Source organism: Gossypium raimondii, chromosome 8 (assembly GCF_025698545.1).
Source record: "Gossypium raimondii isolate GPD5lz chromosome 8, ASM2569854v1, whole genome shotgun sequence".
Classification (NCBI taxonomy): domain Eukaryota; kingdom Viridiplantae; phylum Streptophyta; class Magnoliopsida; order Malvales; family Malvaceae; genus Gossypium; species Gossypium raimondii.
In genome coordinates this window covers 32,958,733-32,981,701 of record NC_068572.1, presented here as the reverse complement: position 1 = coordinate 32,981,701, position 22,969 = coordinate 32,958,733, and the positions used below count along the sequence as shown (strand labels likewise).

At 32.0% G+C, this 22,969-nt stretch overlaps 1 non-coding gene across 1 annotated transcript; it reads right to left on the bottom strand.

The window, feature by feature from the left end:
* Positions 1 to 19,180: 19,180 nt before the first annotated feature.
* LOC128032118 (small nucleolar RNA R71) lies at positions 19,181 to 19,286 on the bottom strand. Its single transcript, XR_008188248.1, has one exon. It is a non-coding gene; the product is annotated as a small nucleolar RNA R71 (small nucleolar RNA).
* Positions 19,287 to 22,969: the final 3,683 nt, after the last annotated feature.

The window sequence follows — 22,969 nt, the reverse complement described above, 5'->3', positions numbered from 1 at the left end:
CAATTAGCTTAAGCTTCTTGGTGGACCATCATTGGGTTCATCATCCTTTGACACGAGTCAGGTATGTGGCCCATGATAAGGGTGTTTCAAACTACATTCTAGTTTATAGGGGGAATAGCTACGAACCAATTGAGCCTAATGTATTTCTCCCAACGCCAAATGATCCCCGGGATAGGGGAAATCTTGTATGGGAGGATCAATACCATGAGCCTAGAGTGCCACAAATATATTCTTCTAAAACTTAAGTTCTATTTGAATTCAATTTTCCTATTGAATGGATCTTACCCCCATAGACCTGTTCAACTATAAGCCTCCGTTGGAGGGTTACGAAGGGGCCGAGAAGTAACTTATAATGATAGAAAGGATATTCTCATTGTTCCCTAATACATCAACCTTTGCAAAGTCTTTAAGTACTATCTATTCGATAATGGTGTAAACGAGAACTCAGAATGCAATTTTGGATGGGGTTTCATGAACAATAGATTGCTTAAGCCTCACGACCAGTCGTGACCCTTCAACCCAAAGGACATAGTGGCTTTGATAATGCATGAGCTAATAAAGGAGCCTTGGAATCATATTGTAGCATATGGGAAATGTTTAGAACAAAAATGGAGGGAATCAGAGGGCATACACCATTTCTTACCTCTCATCCCCATGGATTATAAGGAACCTCATGTTGTTGTGAGGGTGTGGCTTTGATATTTCATGAGCTAATGAAGGAGCCTTAGAATTATATTGTAGCATATGGGAAATGTTTAGAACAAAAATGGGGGGAATTAGAAGGCATGCACCATTCCTTACTTCTCATCCCTTTAGATCGTAAGGAACCTCATATTGTTGTTAAGGTCAACACAACTACTATTGCTGATGCAAGATCTGGTTTATCTATTGCCTCCTGTAGCTGGGCTCATGCTCCATATGAGGAAACATTTTCCAAGGCTCGAGTAATAATTGACATATATTTGGAAGAGGGGATGGGGAGGAAAATGAGGCGGCTTCTATAAACGTCCCTCCACTAAGCATAATTATGGATGTCTCAACCATCCGAGCATACTTTCAATGGAAAAAGGAATGCTTGTAGATAGAGGGTTGAAGGAGGGGCATTGTGATGGGCCCTTGAATCTTTGTTGTATCCATTTAAATTTTTCTAAGTGTTGGTGTTGTGTTTGATTTTTATTGAATTTGATTATGTTTTTCTTTCGTGCAGCTACTCTAATCACAACTACTTTAACCCCCTACAAACGAAAAAATCGATATGTTGTTCTTACTAGTGTTATAGCCACTTGTAAGAAAATATTAAGGAAACAGACCAATGTACCATCCAAAAAGATCAAGAAGAGTTTATAGCTAAGGGACGAGCCCAACCAAAGCCTCAAGAGTTGACTATATTGGAACTTGCTACTCCCTTAATGAGTGTCATTGATATTTCCATATTGATGAGTAGAGGTCAGCCTAAACCTTCATCCAGTGATGTTACCCTAACATTCGTTATGAGGAGGTAGTTTGGAACCATATCAAGACCCTTTTCATGGGTGACATTCTTCTTGAAGGTGACTTAACCCAAATGAGTTGTTAGATGCCCACTACTATTCCTTTTTCAGTTATGACACTTTTTTTTTTCTTATTAACCTTGTTGCTTTGTTAATTATGGTTATAACACATGGTTTCCAATTAACCCGAGATTTAGAATGAATGCGAGATTAAATTGAAAGAACAGCAAGTTTACAGCCTATATTCGGAGAAATGGGAAAGCTAAAAAATAGATTGAACATGGTTGAGATCCAATTCTAGTTCGATTAGAATGGAACCAACCGATTCTTTTGTGGGAGACATAATAATTAGCAACAGACAGTTCTCATAGGATTGTAATTAGCGCGGGAAGGACTATAAATAGTTGGGAGATGGCTCTTAGGGATGATTTTCTTCCCGACCTTGTCTAATTTCTCCCATTCTTCATCTTTTTCGTTAGCTCGAAGAATGAGTAACCGTGGAATGTTTTGCATGGGTCAAACTTCATAAGGATGGAGCTAAAAATGTAGGGAAATCAATAAACGAGTAAGGTCCTTAACCCTTCTGTGTATATAAAGGTTGAGAAATGAAGTTATGAACTTCAGAACTATTTTAAGGGTTTTGCATGTTTCTAAAAAATGGGTTTAAGCTAAGAACGTTGAGTATAACCCATGATTTTTTGTTGTAAGCTGCTGTTTGGAGAATGAAAGCTTTGGTATTCAAGAGAAGGAATAAGCTATGGAGACGATAAAATTTAAGGTGAGTTCCAGACTCTAAACCTGTCGTTAGATTTTATGTTGTTTAAGTACACCATGTTTGCATAAAAATGATATATGATGACATAAGCATGCATTCCATGATTGTGGGTAAACCTTAAAGGGTTAGATGAAGTTAGATGGGGGATGGGGGGAGAACCTATTAGATACCGCCTTAGGCGAAGCTCCAAACCTTGCGGAGGGAACATTGTGGTGTTCGAGCATCAATGATAGGTAGTGTAAAGGAGGTAATGGGAGGAGGATTCGGGAAAAGAAATAATGGAATGGTATTTACCACGACGATGGTATCGACTGGTCTTTCAAAGTGAAACCGTGATGAAGGTATATGACATAAAATCATAGATGAAAGAGGCTATGATAGTCTAGTATAAGGTATATGGTGTAAGACAATAGATGAAAGAAGCTATGACAGTTTGGTATAAGGTATATGGCGTAAAACCATAAATGAAAGAGGCTATAACAGTCTGGTATAAAGTACGTAGCGTAAGAGCATAGATGAAAGATACTGTGAGGACATGGTAAAAGGTATAAGGTATACAACGTAAAACCATAGATGAAAGATGTTATTGGGCCAGAGTGGAACGCCCTCAACCTGACTCGAATCACCGGGTCCAAATCATAGATATGACATCACGACACTTAACAAATGATCAGAATAGAGATCGCCTACTCTTGATTTAAAGCATATTTCTTATTTTTTTATATAAAAGGATTCATTATTAAGGAAAAGTATTTAAAATAAAATAATACATCAGACTTATCATAATTTAATTACAACACAATTTTTTACTAAAGACTGACTCTAGAAGATGTAATCCTACTATACACCACTTTTCCAAATTGGCCACTATATGCATAATAACCCAATTCGCCCATTCCTTGGTGTATTCTTGGTGTTGTCCCTCCTAGCGTAATTATTTTTACAACAATACCTGAAACATAAACATAACATTTGTAAGTTACATTAACTTAGTGAGTTTAAGTACAAAATACCTTTCAACCTTTCTTGCTAAAATCTTCATTCTAATTATTTAGATTTCCCACTTCTGTCTTTGATAGATACCTTCACATCGTCGGATAAACACATGTTTATACACCACATACTCTCTTTACATGTCATATTTCATCTCACTAAATGTTGGACTCTAGATCTTACTAGACGATACAACCTTTTCTCTTTTTTTTAGACAACTATCTTTGGTTATTCTAGAATAGTTAATCACATGTACTATTTTTTTGGTAGATATTACTTATTGGTATTACTTTTGGAAAATTTCCATACTGAGTTTGCTAAAACAAATTATCAACTAGATCATACCTTGTTTCAACCCAAGATATATATACTCACTGATAAGGGACACTCTAGGTCATTAAGAAGAAATCCAAACATCTATAATTCATAATATAAGAATACCAAATTTACTGAAAATCTTAGATTCCAACTATCCCAGATAAGACATGTACAACTTAAATGTGACAAATATCAAATAATTCATATTTCAATCTTTCATAAAGTAATGACCCAAACTTCACGGGCATCGAAAAAGTACATTATCGGACCTCTATCTTAACGAAATAGGTTTGTAAATAATTATTAGTAATATTTATGAGTCTAGTAGTGTGTTTAATTATGTTTTAATTAAGTGAATTTAGCCTAATTAAGAGAAAACAGGAAGAAAGATGTAACACCCCTAACCCGTATCCGTCGCCGAATTAGGGTTACGAGGCATTACTGAACAAAACACAACCATCTCAAAATCAATACATATACATTCTATATATTATTTAAATATAATAAACTTAGTCTAATATTAAATATGTAAAATGTTAAAATTCTCTTCTAACCATTTTTAATAAACAAAGACATTATAATCCAACTACTAAAGACATTACAGACTAGCAAATCCATAAGGAAATAAACCATTTTCATATATATATATATATATATATATATTATAATCACTTACTCTATTACAAAATACGACCCGCAACTCATTTATCTAGTCTGTACATGCCATAGTTAGAATTTAAACATTTTAAATACCGAAACAACAGATAGGGTGATGAACTTGCTGACGGTCCTCGAGCTTGAAGCTTGATTTTTTTAAACTATAAAACAGAAAGACATAAACAAATAAAGTAAGCTTTTATAGCTTAGTAATTAAGTCTATAGCATACCCAAGAATATAATAATTAAATATTACATCAATATTAAATAATTTCCGATTCCATAAATATACATTGCAACCTTCACATATCCTATTATGTAATACTTAGAATCAAATATACATACACATCAACTGTGTATAACCGAATGCTTATTTATATACGTATATATTCAATAACTATTAAAATCGAATATACATATGTATTTCTAGATATACATTTAAATATCAATCTAATATAATGAACACATCTTTACTTGTCAAATTACAAATCATTGGACTCATAGAAACTAATAATTATATATATACGAAATGCATATATATATATTCATATGCTTAACAAATATAAAGATTGAATAGGTGCAATGTATTTATCATAAACATATAACTAAAGGTATATGTGTACTTACCTCATATATATACTCAAATATAAATATGAATATATTAATCACATTTCATAACCCATCACGCATATTTGTATATTAATCATAGATTTTAACCTAACTCATACTTAAACATAAATAACCGAATGCTTTATTGATTAACAATTACTTGCAAATAAATAACCAAACATATTTATGTTCCCATATGCATAAGTATATTTCTTCAATTTCTTATGTCAAAACACATATATTAACATGTATATACCTTTCAATTACATTTAACAAGTGCATAGATATATACATAAATTTGTCAACTACTTAGGTTAAATAAAAGTGCAAACTCCTTCAAATACTTGAGTTTGTACAACTCACACATTTTAGACATATTCATCGGCAACTAGCCTGCTAGGTTTTTTTTTTAAACCTGATTCAATTCACCGGCAATTAGCCTGCTAGACTTAAAGTCCGAATTATTTCACCGGCACAAAGCCTGCTAGACATAAAGTCCGAATAACTTCGCTGGCTTTAAGCCTGCTAGGTTTTAAACCTGAAAATTTCAATTTCACATATACGAAATACTCCTCAAGTAATTCTTTAAAGTAATCACATAATTGTAAAAGATCATATTCAAACATAAGAGAGTTTATAAAATCCTATCTTCAATTCAATTCAAGCATTTGTAAATTGTATGCACACATATATTCATATACATTACTACTTAACTAAATTTAATACAAAACTTTACATACCTAAATACACTTATTCGAACCTAACTAAACATATATATAAGTATACGTTTAATGCTATCCATATATGTATATATTTAAATATATACTTAACACTTAACATTGAATTATATTAAATACCTATTCGAATGTAAACATATATGCATCAATTCATATAGAAACACCCATTCGAAATTTCTTATGCATATACAATATACATACCTTTAATCAAACTTAAAATTATACATAATTGTACATATACTTATTTTGAAACTTATTTTGCATTTATAATCCCCATATCACCAACTATTTTCAAATAAGTCATAAACATATTAATATATATATATTGAAATATTTAAACAATGTATGTACATATATCTATGTACTATTCTTCATTATATTTATTATAAAACTTATATAAACATATATCCTTATAGTCGAATATAGCTTACACACAAATACTATCCATATTTCAAGTCTATTCAACCAAAGTATACTTGATTATAAATCAACAATAATTCAATATAGTGTGTATATACTTGATTATAAATCAACAATAATTCAATATAGATTCATACACAGATATATATACTAATTTAGTTCCATTTAGTAGCTAGTAGACTTACCTCGGACAGTGAAAAGTCGAAACCAGACGATTAATCGACAACTTTAGTTTTTCCTCGATCCAACTCTGATTTCTTCGGTTCTTGATCTAATTATATTCAAAATAAGCTAGTTTAAATATAATTACATTCAATTTAATCCAAAAACACATAAATGGGTAAATTACCATTTTACCCCTAACGTTTACACATTTTACAATTTAGTCCCTATTGGATAAAACACAATATACACAAAATTTGTTCACACCATACAAGGGTCGAATGTACCTATTGTTCATACAAGTCCTCACATTTCATTTATTTCACATTTTAGTCCGTCAAAAATTTAATTTCACAATTTAACTCTAAATATTCGATTTCACCAAAAATTCAAATACAAAACATATTAATCTTTCACCTATCTTTCATATTTCATCAACAACTAACAAAAGCTCAAGCATTCATCAATGGTAAAACTCAAAATCACTATCAAATTCTAAAATTAAAACATGGGCTAAATAATACACGAAACAACGATCACAAAAACATAAAAATCATCAAAAACCGGGACCAAAATATACCTCAATTAAACCAAGCAATTGCTGAAACCCTAAAGGCCATGGTTGAGTTCTTCTTAGCTTAGTTTCGGCTTTGGAGAAGATGAATGACACAAATTTTGACTTTATTTTAATTATAAACCTTAATTTGTTAATTGACCAAATTAACCTTATTATTATTAATTTATAAAACATATATACTAAGGTTAGTAATGTAATATGCCACCCACTAACTAGTTTATGGACTAATTACTATTCAAATCCTTCCACTTTAAAAGAAAACCTCATTTGAGTACTTTTAAAATTTTAACGTCTAAACTTTTATTTTACGCGATTAAGCCCTTTTTATCAAATTGAGCCTTCAAACTATCAAATTTTCACACCAAATTTTCACACATATAACTTAAACTACAATAGACATTAAAAACATTATAAAAATATTTTTCTGACTTGGATTCATGGTCCCGAAACCACTCTGTCCGATTAGGGTCAAAATTGGACTGTTACAAAAGACTAGATTGAATAAGGGGTAAAAGTTGAATTATAGATTAAAAGAAAATATAAAGGACCAAAATGGAAAATATGCCATTAAATAAAAGTTGAAGCGGCAAAACAATGAGAAAAAAATCTAAAGATTTTTAATGATTTAAGTTATTATTAATTAATACTAGAATATAATAGTTTAAATTATTATTTAATTGATATTATCTTATTAAATTAATGAAATATATATAAATTAAAGCCAAATGTATGGTAATAAAATATACATGTGTAATAATTATAGAAACGAAAATAATAGTTTAAATAATTATAGAATATAATAGTTTAAATAGATATTTATTAAGTTATTATATTATTATTAAACAAATAAAGCATAAAAATAAAAGGAATTGAAAAAGAGAAAGAGAATAGAAACGAAAATAGAGCAGGGAAAGAAAGAAAAGAGAAAGAGAAAGAAAGAAAGGAAAAACTAGGGTTTAAGGTTTTAAAGCTTTAAAAGGTAAGTCAATCAAGTCCTTTTCTTTTAATTTTGATGTTTTAGAAGTCTTAGAACAAAGTTTTGTTGAATTTAAGCTAAAATTTTGTAAGTTCTTAGATTTTTGAACATGATTCATATTGAACAAATTATTAAATTAGAGGTTTGGTTGATAGAATTTCTAGTTAGAATTGATAAAAGGATTAAATTGTAAACTAGGTTATAAGTTTTACATAGTAGGGATTAAATTGTAAGAAGTTTTAAATTAGGGTTTTATTATGAATATAGAATAGTTGAGTTAAATATGGCAAGAAATTAAGTAGAAAAGAAGTATGAATTAAGGTAGAAAAGTAAGTAAACTTAGTTAGGATTAAATTGGGAGTAAGTAGGAATTGAATAACATTCAATTATTTATTATAATTTAATGCTGTAATTAATAGTGAAAATTATTATTATTTTCGTAGCTAACAAAGAACTCGAGGCATCGACATCGAAAGGAAAGGAGAAAGCTATCGAGGACTAAAATGGGAGATTTACGGTTTGTATTACTATAATTCAAATTACTTTTTATTAAATGTTTTATATAAATTTTATATTTAATAAATAAGTATAAGGTAAGTATTAACATTTGAATTGAAAGAAATTCAATTGAATAATGAATATATGTGTGGAATTGAAATAAATATTGACTTGAAAATGAAAAAGTGAATTTTGAATTGAATTGTGATTGAAAGTAAAAAAGTGAAATTGAATTGAAATGTGAATTTAGAGACCCTATTAACTAATCGGGCTGAGTCGAATATAGTTGGCATGCCATAAGATTGGAAGAGTTCAGGGATACTTCAACCTCGAGTCGATGAGACACTCGGTGTCACTATATTTCTTTGGATAGATTAGATGAGGTATTGGGTACCAACCTTCTTCGGCTTTGCCGATGAGACACTGGGTGTCAACTATTGCTTAGAACTATCTGATGAGGCACTAGGTGCCATATTGGAGTGTTTGGATAGATTCGTGTATCCGTCAAAGTCTGAGTGTTTTTAATAGGGGTAAATAATGAAACGATAAACCGAAAGAGTTGATAAATCGAGCTACTGAAATGAGATGAAAATGTTGAATTGTGAATTGAAATGTTATATGAGATTGAGGAATGAACCTAAGGTTCATGATGTGTCCAAGTTCAAATTGTGGATATATGATACCAATTGAAGAATTGTTATTGTTGAAATATCAAATTTGAGTTTAAATTTGTATGCATGATTTATGCATTACATCTTTATTATTGTTATAATTTGAACTATGGTAGTACCACTGAGTATGAAATACTCAGCGTACGATTGTTTCCGTGCGCAGGTCGATAGAAGTCAAAGGTCTCGGTTCAGCATCCAGATAAATTCCGACTACAGCATAACTTCGGTGATGGATTTTTCCTTTGGTAAAGGTGGCATGTACTTCGGTCTTATTAAAGAGTCTTGTAAGTTTTGGTTGAAAATAATAAAAATGAAGTCAATTAGTAAAACAAATATTTATATGAATTTATGATTATATTATAATATGTTTGTTATTTATTTAAGAATTACTTGTAAATTGTCTGATATGTTAGGTAATGCCTCGTAATCCTGTTTTGGTGATAGTTTAGGGTTAAGGGGTGTTACATTTTGTTGGTATTAGACCTATTAGGTTTAGTCGATTCTCAGACTAAATCGAGCTCAGAAATTGAGTCTAGATGTACATGCCACTGTTGAGTCGAAACTGAGTCGGGATTTGGATGCTGATCTATTTGTTTGTTTTTGTTTTATAGATTAAAGATGTTTGATGAAAGAATAAATGATACTGATGAAGAAATGTATACTGGTGATGAAGAGTCATATGGATTAGATGAAACTGAGTCGGTAACACCTACTATAAACCCTGTAAGAAATCCAGCCCCTAGAGTTGATAGAAGAAATGATAGAGATGATTCTGATATATTACGAGTAATTGTCGATGCACTACAAAGAGTAGCGGGAATTGCTCCTGCTACGACCTCAGCACCTACTCAAAGACGGGCCTTGATAAAAGAATTGAGGAAAGATGGTGCTACTGAATTTATGGGTCTAAAAGGAGTCGATCCATCAACAGCTGAAAATTGAATGGAGTCGACCAAAAGAATTTTACAGCAATTGGAATGTACCCGCTGAAAGTGTTTGATTTGTGCTTATGGTTGCTACAAGGGGAAGCCTATCTATGGTGGGAATCAGTGGTTCAACATCTACCGGAAGATAAGATAACGTGAGATCTATTTCAGAAGGAATTTCAAAAGAAATATGTCGGGGAGATGTATAACAAAGATAAAAAAACAATAGTTTTTAATGTTACAATAGGGTGATATGTCAGTAATAGATTATGAGAGGGAATTCTCGAGATTCAGCAGATATGCCTCCGAGTTTATTCCAACAAAAGTTGATAGTTGTAAGAGATTTTTACCAGGTCTGAGAGACGAGATTAAGGTACAGTTAGGATCTCACCGGATTATTGAGTTCGTAGATTTGATTGAGTGAGCCAAAATGGTAGAGCAAGTGTTAGAAGAAATGATAGAGATGATTCTGATATATTACGGGTAATTACCGATGCGCTACAAAGAGTAGCGGGAACTTCCCCACAAACCCTTCTCGCCCATAAATATATAACCAACTTCTCTTTTTGGAAATTGACAGGTGTCGACAGTATCTAGAATTTGTCATTTTTAATGGCCTATAGGTTTTGAGAAAAACATAAATGAGGATACTATATAATTGATATTTGACAAGTCAATCTAGTTGACTCCTAACCAGATCTCACTACAAAACTTAACCAACACAGTGCTCAAGCAACTAGGCATACTATGCATATGACGGTAACTCACCCGGCTTATACTTCACTTGATATACCCTTTGATAACAGGATAAGAATAACCTAAAACCTTTATTCACCTCTAAGGCGGTTATTATATGCCACATTTCAATTCGCTAGAAGACTATAACATAGCGGATTACACTACGCCAAATAAATAACCTCACAGCTCTACGCCTTAAATCTCAAAGAGTTTGTTCTTACCCACCTCGACAAGGAAAAATCTTTCACCAAATGGTCGGTTGACCCACACCTCAGGAAAGCACCCAATTTTTTCCAACACTAGCTCATACGGTGCTTATTACAGTATGAACAGTTGGGAGTCCTATTTCCAAAATTAAACATAACAACCCCTTGCTACGATCTACTCTCTCTAGCTGGTGTTACAGGACCAGGGTTCTAACTAGTGGAACCTGAGTCTCTTTTAACTTGGACCTTACTTTTCTATTATTTCTCACGTTCCACCAACTTAATTTCCTCCATGATCTTGGCCTTTTCCACTAGTGTCTTAAACACTCGTTCCTAGTGTAGAGCAACCTATATCTTGAGGTCCAATCATAGTCTATTCCCGAACCTCACAAACTTATCCTGTTCTGTGGCGACCATTCCTTACACATAATGGTTGAGCCTTAGAAATTCAGTTTCGTATTTTTTCACAATCTTATCACATTGTTTTAACTCAATGAACTCGATTTTGCAGGCCTCCACATACCTAATGCCCACATATTTAGTTTAAAAAGCTTTTTGGAAGTATTCCCAGGTTATACGTTCAGCCTACATACCCTTTACCATAGACTGCCACCAACGGTAGGACTCTTGTAACAGCCCGCTCGGTGAAGTCTCTGTATCTAATTATTGTTTGGCGTATAGTTGGTAAAATAAGAATAAATATTAGTAAATAAATTGTTTTTCTTGACTAAGTATAGAATTATGGGTATTGCGCCATTTGACGAACTCTTAATTTTGGCGAGTTTTGTGATTTGGTGGACTCTTTTGTTAAGTATCCGCCTAACCTAGATGTTTTGGGCAAACTCGTTAAGTTTACAATTGTTTGGATTATTATTGAAGTAATGTAATTTGGTTAGTTAAGTTGAAATTTAGTTAGAACGGAACTAGACTACTATAGATGATATGACTTAAATTTTATTAAGTGCACTTAATCACGGAAATTGAGAGTGTTAGTGGAATTATATGATTTTTCTACTAATCCTTGTATCCGAGCTTAAGTATATAAGGATAGCGTGGTCTTTTTTAACACTTTTATGTTTTCTTCTTCTTCATTAATTTTCTCTAAAAAATTCTTTTAAAACTTATGTTCAAAAAACCACTTCGAAGTAAGGTTCGCAATATTCAACTAACTTCTACGTTAGTACCAATTCACTGGTAATTGCTAATGAACCCTAGATTACCCTCTAAGTCATTTACCTGTTTCTCGTTCTGCATTCATAGATGTTAGAATAGTATGTGAGGAAGGAAACTTCCTATTTCTAGATTAAGTGTTGTTGATTCTTGCATGCATGATCAAATTTGATCGATTGATGATCTGATATGTTAAATTATCTTTATTTTAGCTCAAGAAGTTAACAAAACTCATAGTGATAAAGGAAAATGACCTGCTTTGTAGACTTGTGCTAGGGTTTCCAATGAGTTCCTTCCTACTTCCATGTGTTGTAATTTTCTTTATTTTATAATTCATGTAAGGTAAGTAATCCTCCTCTGTAATGGATGAAAGATGTTGCGTGGGTAATGGTTATCCAAAGTCTTCAGTTTAAGTGCAGTCTATCTGTGATATAAAGTAAGCATCATTCTTCATGCTTAAATCACTACCATTTCCTTTTGATATGTATGAAATGATATGAGGTGATGGAGATGGGGAGATATGTTGGTGTAGCCTCCGATAGGGCAACTATATTGCAAATCGGATTGGTAGATCACGATAAAACATGTTTTTTTAAAAGGAAAATGATATGAGGAGTTAAGGGAGAGAATGTATATGCTTTTGATTTTGAATTTTGGGTACATGGTTGGCATGAGAATAAATTTGTCTGAGTTGTGTCAAGCTAGTGTATAGTATACGCCCAAGTGATAAGTAAGTTGCCATACTGAGTCTATCTGTGTTCTGTATACGTCATTAGGCGTACTATATGAATGTGTATAAATCCTTCAGATAGGTTCAAATTTACTATCAGTAACATTATGTATGATTTCTCTTTGGAACTCATTAAGTTCATATGAACTTAATTTGTTACCTTTTCCCTCTTCGGCTCAGTGACCTAAGAAAGGCTTTGTTAGAAGGACTACGCTAGAGTGCTACTATTATTGTGAGCTGGCCGCTTTGTTTTGTATCATGCATAACTTGTGGGGGTGGAGCGAATGTGTATTTATAAATTATTTGTACAAAGAATTTCTATTTTGATAAGACTATGTTTCTATGGGATTTCTATGAAGTATTGATGTTTGGTTTTTAAATTAATATGTTATGTTAAGTTAAGTTATTATATTTGAACTTATACGCCATATGACTTGTATATATATTTTTAAACTGTTGATCTTTTCATTCAAACCTTAGTTAGTAACAACTAACATATATTTTATATTTATAAATTTGTAAGAATTATATAAAGCTTTTGAGTACTGGCACACCATAACCCTCTTACCTAAGCAAAGACACAATGTCCTTCAACTTTTGCCCCAGACTACAATCTAAGTCCTCTAGAATCCTTTTTATCGACTCCATCAGTATTCAGCCGCAGTGGGAGTCGTTCCAGTAATGCCTTTGAACATTTCAACCTCATTAATCGGAGCCTCATTGAAACAAATCCACAGCTTTCTGATCTAGTTTGGGCTCCAACTACATTTTCTAAAACCCACAACATCGCATGAGCCACTACGTCGTCATTGTTCTCATAGCTTCCACCACCATTGATGGTAGAGTTCTCAACGCACTCCTTTTCAATGATTGACTTCTTGCCCTAAACAATGGGTGTCTCTACAGGTGCAACCCTACGTAGCCTACCCCTACCACGTCTACCTTGAGTGTTCATAGCAATCTCATGAAAATTTAGAGTCTTAATATATCTACAATTTTCAGACAAAAGTTCAAGCATTAGTTATCTTCCTAAATGTTCGCAGTCTAAAGTTTACATTTTATCTAAGGTTCCAAAAGTAAAAATAACTAAAGTAGGATCGACATCGAAGTCTCAAATTTAATTTTCTATAGAAAATCAATTTTATCAAAAATCTTGTGGTTTGGTTTTTCCTAAAATACCCCTTTAATGCATGTATGCAAACTCACCCAAATTTTTACGGTCTGAGTTTAGAATACCGAGCTCTGATACCACCAAATGTAACCTTCCCAACCCTGCCTATACATTAAACCCGAATTTAGAAGATTACATTAGCCAAAAATGGCTTAGTAAATTATCAGAGTTTTGAAACAGTCATTTTAAAACATTTATTTACTTATAGGAAAAACTAGGTTAATTATTTATTACTCGAAATCTTAATTATAGTTTAGCAGCGAAAAAATGATAATTACGTATGTTTTTAATAAAAATTGGGGTTCATGCATAACTTAATTATTAATAAATGGATGTCCTGAAATCAAATTAAATGTCATGCAAGCTATATAAAATAAAACTCAAATCCTAAATCCCTTCCTACTATTCAAAATAAAATAATACAGTCTTTGAATAATATAATAAATTAATTAATGAGCTTAAAATAATTTTTATAAATAAAAATTGAGCTGAGACCCTTCGGATGTTGTGTCCACATTTTAACCCGGTGGGTTATCTCTAAGGCTGAAAATTAAAAGGGGGGTGAGCTATGACGCCCAATGTGAGTTCCATCACAAGAAAATTAGTGCAAATTAATAAACCAAGCATACATAATAATAGTTTTAATTATAGTAATAATCATATGATATAACAATATTTTTGGTAGTTCAAACGATCATGCTTATGCGTGTCGATGCAATGTAATACAAGTTCAGTTTATCAGTAAAGATAGGTCCTACCCCACTACTACACTCCACAGTAAGAGTTCCTTAAAACACTTATATCACAGACACTCCAGTTTGTGGATGAACCATCAATGTTGCAAGTTAATACATTGTTAGTAGTTGTGGATACACAACGGGTTTGCAGATAAAAGCTGCTGGTAAAAATTATGGATAAACCATTAATGGTTGTAGGTTAATACGCCGCCAGTGTTTGTGACTAGACAATTGTTTTGCAGATAAAAGCTTTTAGTAAACCACCAGTGTTTGCAGATAAAACTACCAGTATTTCCTCATTTCAAAGTGTCCCACCTCATGCAATGCAGATCAATACAATAATAGTAGACATGTTTAACATGTATTTAAATCAACAGTAGCAGTAGACATGTTTGTCATGTATTCGGTTTATCAGTAACAATAAACGTGTTGTTCATGCAATTAGTATTTCATTAATACAAGAAATAGTAACAGTTTATCAACAATTTAGTCATAGAAGGCATGTACTTAATCACGTATCATGAACATATAGTAATAATTTTATCAATCAAATCATGGATTCCATATTATTCCTAATATCATGGACTTAATTGAAAGAGATAAAATTTTTTAAAAATAGTTATAGGATCATGTAGGGACTAAATTGACAGTTTCCAAAAAATTTAGAGGAAAACTATAAAATAAGGGCACATGACCATGTGCAATGCCTTAAGTCGTGTGGAGGGGTTACATGGCCATGTGGCGAGGATGTGGCTGTGTGGAACATGCAAAATCAAGCTACAAGAGAGGCACGATCGTGTGGCAGACATTGTTGAAGGTTCTAGGCCATGTGAGAATCGAATATCCTAGGGTTTCAGGGGGACATGATCGTGTGAGGGGTCGTATGGTCCGCACGTGTGCTCCACATACCCATGTGGCTGGCTGTGTGACCCTATTTTGAGGCTTGGTTTGCCCCAAATCGCTTGTAAAGATCACACACCTTTTATCGGAGTCTGATAGATGTTTCTCATCCTCGATCTTGGTCTGATTCATCTAAATTTGGTCCTTCAACGGAAAATATGCTTTGATTAACAATTGAATCAAAATTTTTCAAGATTTACAAGAATTTAGGAAGAAATCACAAAAGGTTGGGACAACGATATTATGAAATACAAAATTTTATCGTCTAAACAAAGGCAATTACCATTTCTTGGCAAAGTTAGAGATGCAATTGATGGTGATTCGCTAAATCGATAGAAACACAAGGTAATGGGAGATGATTTGATTTGGGAAACAAAATAATTATCAACAACAGAGATGTAAAATTTGGTTTAAAAGAGAGGAAATAAAAGAAAAAGAGAAAAAAACAAGGAGAGAGAACCAAAATTCTATTTAGAATTGGAAAGGAAAGAAAACCTAGTTTAATTGGAAGAGGATTGATTAAATAGCTAGGGATTGAAATCCTAGGGTGGTTTGGGAAATAAACCTATTATTTTGGTTGAAATTAAGAAGGAAAAATAAAGGGACCGGTGGTGGTGATGTGGTGGTTCAAACTTAGGCCAACAAGGGGGGATAAGGTTTGTTAACCATTTAGGTTGCTACCCATTTCTTGCTAAATTTTCAGTTCAAATAGTATTTATTTTGGTATATATTCTACTTTAGTTTGCTAACAATTAAAGAAGAGAATTGGGAGAGGAGTGGATACAACCTAGGACCTCTAAGAAGTGCACTAACTACTTAAGTATCAGGTCTAGGTCATTTCTTTATTTCAATTATCCCCTATATTTTGGGGTGTGACACGGGCTAACAGAAAGGAGTCCGCCAAGGGCTACATTGGACATATAATCCGTCGAGAAGTGGCAGGTTACAATTCGTTAAAAATTAGATGTTGATTTCTGTTATTCAGAAGATTGGAATGAGGTAAACCAAAAGCCTAGGACTAGTCTATAAGAGTAAGGATCCGAAATTAAGGTGAATATTAGTGGAAGCCACCTAGTGGTAGGCAATGAACCTGTAACCAATTTTGTGAGGCAAGCTAATTAAGGTACAAAGAAATCTAGGATGAGGCAGAATCAGGCCAAGTTCATAGAGATCTCGTATTAAAAATGAGGCATATACATCTAAGATAGAGAATAATTTCATTAGCGACAAACTACAGAAAGAGGTGATACGTTTAAATTATATAAGTTTTTTTAGCACCTTTTTACTTATAATCTATTCAAAATTCAAGTATATGGACAGCTAATTGCGTCATTTTAGTTCATATTAAGATATAGGCTATAATTTTAGTAAAGTGCGTAATTTTATGAAATTAAGTATTAATTTTACATAATTTTGTGTTACATGTTGATTTTTGCTCAACTTGCTGCAGTTGGACTATTAAGTTGATAAATATGGTAGCCAATAAAAACACAAAAGAACATGAGCTAAAATCCACTTCATGTGGGCAGAAAAGAAAACAATTTTGACCTAGAAAAGATTGATTAAACCCATTTGAAATTTGGTTGCTGAGAAGGGCTAGTTTGCTAGCTAGTTGGGTTGTCAAAACTGTCCAACAATGGGGAGAAGATCCCAATTTGAGTAAGGTATGAAGAGCAGCCCAAATTAACTTTGGAATATTTGAATTGAAGGTCCTTACATGTGTGAAAAAATCAGAAATCAACCCTCAACTAAACATTTTAAAACCGTCCAACCATTTGCATGATTCATGCATAAAATCAAGCATGAATCAAGCAACCACTCAACCCTCTCTGCACAATTTATGGCCATCAAGCAAGGGAGAAATCCAATGGATCTCAATGCTATTTTTAGCAAACTCCCAAGTCATTCCTCTAGTATAAATACCACCCCTTATGTCCCATTTCAAGCACCTCATCCAACAATTCCTCATCTATCACATCTCTCACATTCTCTCATATTTCTTTTCTCCCTAAGCTCTCCATTTCTCTAGTTAGCATTTTTCTTGGGAAAAACCTCTCTTGGTCAGCCACCCTGAAGAGTAATTTGTAAAGGAGCAATCGTGAGAATTAGAGAAAACCACTGCGATTAGTCTTCGGGAATATCGAATTCATCATGAGTTTCTTCTTCCTTATTCTTTAATTTGTTCTTAGTTATTCAAACATGTTTGTAAATTGTTTAAAATTTTTCCATTAATGATGACTTAAATTTGTTTTAGCTAGAATAATTGTAATGATTTGACTTAAATTCATTCTATTTATGTTTTTGATGTTTTGTGCCTCATTAATTCAAGTTTTCAATTAAAATCATTTATGTTATTCATACATTAAAATATGTTTGGGTGTATTAGAATTAGTTGATCAATCCTAATCAGATGGCGATTAATGGAAATGATAATTGGAATGTGCATTCTTAATTTAGATCCCAATCCGATTAAATAAAAGGTTCGTAATAACTCGAGAGAGCACTATTACCTTGCATAACTTTAGGTTTATGTGATTAAATTGTTTTAAACCTAATCCATCCCTGTTACTTCACATAAATTCTAACGAATCCTTAGTAAAAAATATGGACATAGAAATATACATGTTTTTCTAAGTATAATATTTCAAAAGAACTTATATTAGATTTCAAGTTAATGAAAGATCAAATTGCCATGAAATTTTTCGGAACATTGTTAAACATGATGAAGAATGAATTGAGTCAATTATTGTAATTGTTATAGCTTATTCATTTTATTGTTGTTAAAACTTGAGATATTCTGCTAAAACCATTTCATTGCATTTAGGTTAATTCATTTGCATTTAGTTAATTAATTTAATTTTATCCATCACTTCAAAATCTTGTGTTTCCTTAACCAATTTGTAAATTCTTAATATTACAATTATTGATTAACAAATACAGTCCAAGTGGAGATGATAACTTTTTTACTTACTTATTACTTGATAATGATTGTATACACTTTCACATTTCGTCGTGAACCAAGTTTTTGGCTTTCACATATCGTTGTGAACCAAGTTTTTGGCACCATTGTCGGGGACTGTTAATTTAATCACTATTTAAGAAATTATTTCTTGCAATTTGTATTATTTTTTCTTATTTTTTCTTATTTTCTTTTTAGGTGTTTCTAAGCATAGATGAAATCATCGATTTACTCCCTGTAGACCCTAAAATCGAGCGGACATTTAGACAAATGAGATGACAAAGACTAGCCCAGGAACAAGCCCTAGAAATGAACCTTGAAAATCAAAACAAAGTTCAAGGGAATGGAGATGCTAGTGCTTGTAATCCAATCCTTATTGTTGATGATAGGGATCGAACCATAAGGCAGTACGCTAAGCCACTTTTTAATGATTTAAATTCGGGGATTGGGAGACCGAAGATCGTGGAGCCACAATTTGAATGGAAGCCTGTTATGTTCCAGATACTTTAAATAGTGGATCGGTTTAATGAAATGCCCATAGAAAATCCACATTTTCACCTTTGATTGTTCATGGAGGTGAGTGATTCTATCAAGATAGTTGGTGCAACCGAATACGCATTGAGGTTGAAGTTTTTTCCATACTCATTGTAAGATAGAGCACAAGCATGGCTTAATTCATTGCTACCTAGCTCAATTTCTACATCGCAAGAGCTAGCCAAACGTTTTTTGGTAAAGAATTCCCCACCTAGCAAAAATGCTAAGTTACGGAATAAGATCACCACTTTCCAGCAAATGGATGACGAATCCTTATATGAGGCATGAGAAAGATTCAAAGAGTTACTTCACAAGTGCTCTCACCACGGGATTCCACATTGCATCCACTTGGAGACATTTTATAATGGTCTCTATACAAGGTTGGTAGTAGATGCTTCTACGAATGGTGCTCTCCTTTCTAAGTCTTATAATGAGGCGTATGGAATCATCAAGAGAATAGCCAATAATAACTATCAATGGCTAAAATATCGAGCAGCTTCAAGAAGACGAGTAGTAGGAGTGTATGAAGTAGATGCCCTCACTTCACTCTCAGCTCATGTATTTTAATCTCTTCAATGTTCAAACAGTTTACTACTAATGGTTGTTTTAATGATGTTGTAGCTCAAACACCGAGTCAATTCGACAATATTTCCTATGTATATTATAAGGACAGCCATTTTTTTTGAGAATTGTCCATCAAATCCCAAGTCTGTTTATTATGTAGGAAATCAACATCATAACAGAAGTGGACAAGGACCGCAGTCCAACTTCTATAACCCTTAATGGTGAAACAATCCAAACTTTTCTTGGAGTAACCAAGGAAGTGGACTGAACAACACGTACATGCAGTATAGATCAAATCAACCGTAAGGGCTTAATTAATTAAATTTTTGACGTTCAAAGTATCAAGTGAGTGCAAAAAAATATACGAACTTAATTGGTTTATTTAAAAAAGTTCAGAAGCTACAAAAAATCCTTTAGCCAATTTTAAAAGATTAGGTTATTTCATAGCTACACTTTTTCTTAGCTTCAATATTTTACTCTTTTAGGAATTTATAGGCTTTTATACCTATACTATTGTTTAAGCTCTTAACTAATTTTGTGTCACGAGTTAACCGACACAAATTCAGTTAGAAAATTTATTAAAATGTCCTTTTGTATTTAAAATGACTTATTTTAATTGATGGTACTTTAACCTTTTTTTATTTAAAAAACAATAAATATATGCATATAATGCAATTCGAACCCATGCCAACTATATTAGTGAAATTGAAAAAACCCTTGGCTTGCACTTAAAAGTAGTTTCATTTCAATTGTCGTTAGAATAGAAATGAACAGAAAAGTTAAATGCAAAGTAACACAAGGAGCAAACTAAGGAAAGCATTAACACACGATATTTGTTGAATTAGTTCAGACACAATGGTCCTACGTCCGCAGAATCTCTCCCAGTAAATGGTTTTATTCAACAATTGTACGGATCACATATTGGTTTAAACCCAATATACCCTTACACAAAGAAGTAATTGCATCCCTAATACCGACCCTAATTGTCACAAACCACAAGAACACAACAAAGTTATCGATAAAGACACTTAAAAATAGTACTCCAAGTAACGCTACTAGCAACCTATTTATAGGCTGATATAATAGTCCATCCAACAAAGTTTTGATAAGCTTTAAACTCTTATTTAAAAACTAAAATTATCCCATTAATTATCCTGAGTATTTATCAAATAAAAGGATTTATAAATCAATCTTCCAACTATTCCAAAACTCTCTCAAGAGATAAAGATAATGATAGACATTGTCTTCATTTTAAACTCCTCAATATGACTAATTAAAGAGATAAAGAGTCCTAACCAAAAACCAACTGCTATTTTGTCAAACATGCCATTCCTTAGTAGGCCAAAAATAAAAAATAAAATTCAAACACCCATGGTATCGAAATAACCCACGACCCAAGTTGAAATTTTTTTTTCTCGTTTTAATTTTTTATACATTTTATTACATCCATCAATTGTATATCTTTACTTACTACTATTTAAATCCTCATTAAATTAGTGTCATAAGTTAATTGGGCACCAACTCGATTAAAGAAATTACTAAAATATTCTTTTGTATTTAAATTCAACAATACTTTTTTGTTTTAAAGCAAACAATAAAAACATCTTTATGGTGAAATTTGAACCCAAATGCATTAAAAAATTAAATTTGTCACTCAACCAAAGTTTGCTATTAATGTATTTTTATACATTCTTTAAATACACGTTTTCACTTGTGACAAAAATTCTAGTATTTACAATTACTTTATTTATTCATAATTTAAGTCCTCTTAGATATTAAATTTGCTAATTATTAGTTCATATTTTGATGATTGTTTCTCTTTTTTTATTTTCTTTTTTTTTTCAGTTAGTAATTCATAGTTGATATTTAAGTAGTAAGATTCAACTCATTTCCTTGGGCGGATTCTGAGTTCTGAATGCATTACTTTTGATGGTTCTCAAATTTCGAAGACAAAGGAATTAAAGCTAAGATAACAACATAAAGCAAGAATTGCGGTGATACAAGAATACAGAGAGAGGTAGAGAGAGACGGGCAACGTTTTAAACATGAGAACTAGTAAACAAAAATCTACTTAAATGGTCGAAAAGCAATTGATGGTGGGATTGTGGTCATGGGACCAGACAAGAAATCCACCATGAGATTTTAGGGTTGATTTTAAATAAGCTTTTTTTTCAATTTAGTTAAAAATTTATTAACACTTCTCATTCAAATAATCTCCCGGTGCTCGCCAAGATACTTTACCATCAGACTAAAAGACCAAATGCAATAACAATCTAACCCATGAGGCCCAATATGTTTGCAAAAGACAGTTGGCAATAACTGTCGCTGTTTTGTGTAAAACTTTAAATCGTTTCATCGACAGATAGCATTGTAATGCGTAGAAGGGTGTTTTACAAAAATATTATAAAAAAATAAAAATTTATCAAAATATTACAACTTTTTTTTATTTACTAAAATATTACAACTTTTTTTTTATTTACCAAAATATTACTTTTTTTATTATTTACCAAAATATATCAAAAAAAACAACAAAAGACAAAAAAAAAAACAAAAACTGACACAGCCTGATCACCCCAATGCCATTGGCGGCACCAAAGGTGCCAATGCAATTGGCGGCACCAATGGTGCCGATGCCATTGGCGGCACGAATGTGCCAAAGGACTAAAATGTGACCACTTGTAGTTTCAAGGACCTGACATGCAAATTTACCATTTTAAATTTTGAAAGTGAATTGCTGTTGTTGTGCGCACTAAAAGTGAAATGTGGCTAATTGTCTTCTAAGCCCTCCTTATTTATTATTTACTTTTTATTCCCTTCAACTCACTTTTTTATTTAATAAACAAGCCCTCAACCTATTTTTGTAGTTAAATAAGCTCTTAATCTATGATTTTTACTCATAAAAGCCATTTATTTTATTATTAAAGTAAATATATTTTACCTAAAGTAAAGCTATTTAAAAAGTATAAACTAATTCGCATTTTATGTATTATTTTCGTAATTTGATGAGAATAGTTTATTTAAAATTTTACTAAATTTGATGAGAATAGTTTATAATTATACTTTATTTTTCTATTTGGGTTACATTTATAGGTGATCGCTTTTATTATTACTTATAGTTAAGTGATAATTAAGATACTTAGAATTCTAATTAAGTAATAAATCTATTTTAATTTAATAAACTATTCTCATTTAATAACTATATTTTAAATTAATAGAAATATCAGACATGCCTTATTGAAAAATAGTTTACTTAATTTATTAAATTAAAATAAAGTTATTAAATGAGAATAGTTTATTAAATTAAAATAGAGTTATTAAATGAGAATAGTTTATTAAATTAAAATAGAGTTATTAAATGAGAATAGTTTATTAAATTAAAATAGAGTTATTAAATGAGAATAGTTTATTAAATTAAAATAGAGTTATTAAATAAAAAAGTGAGTTGAAGGGG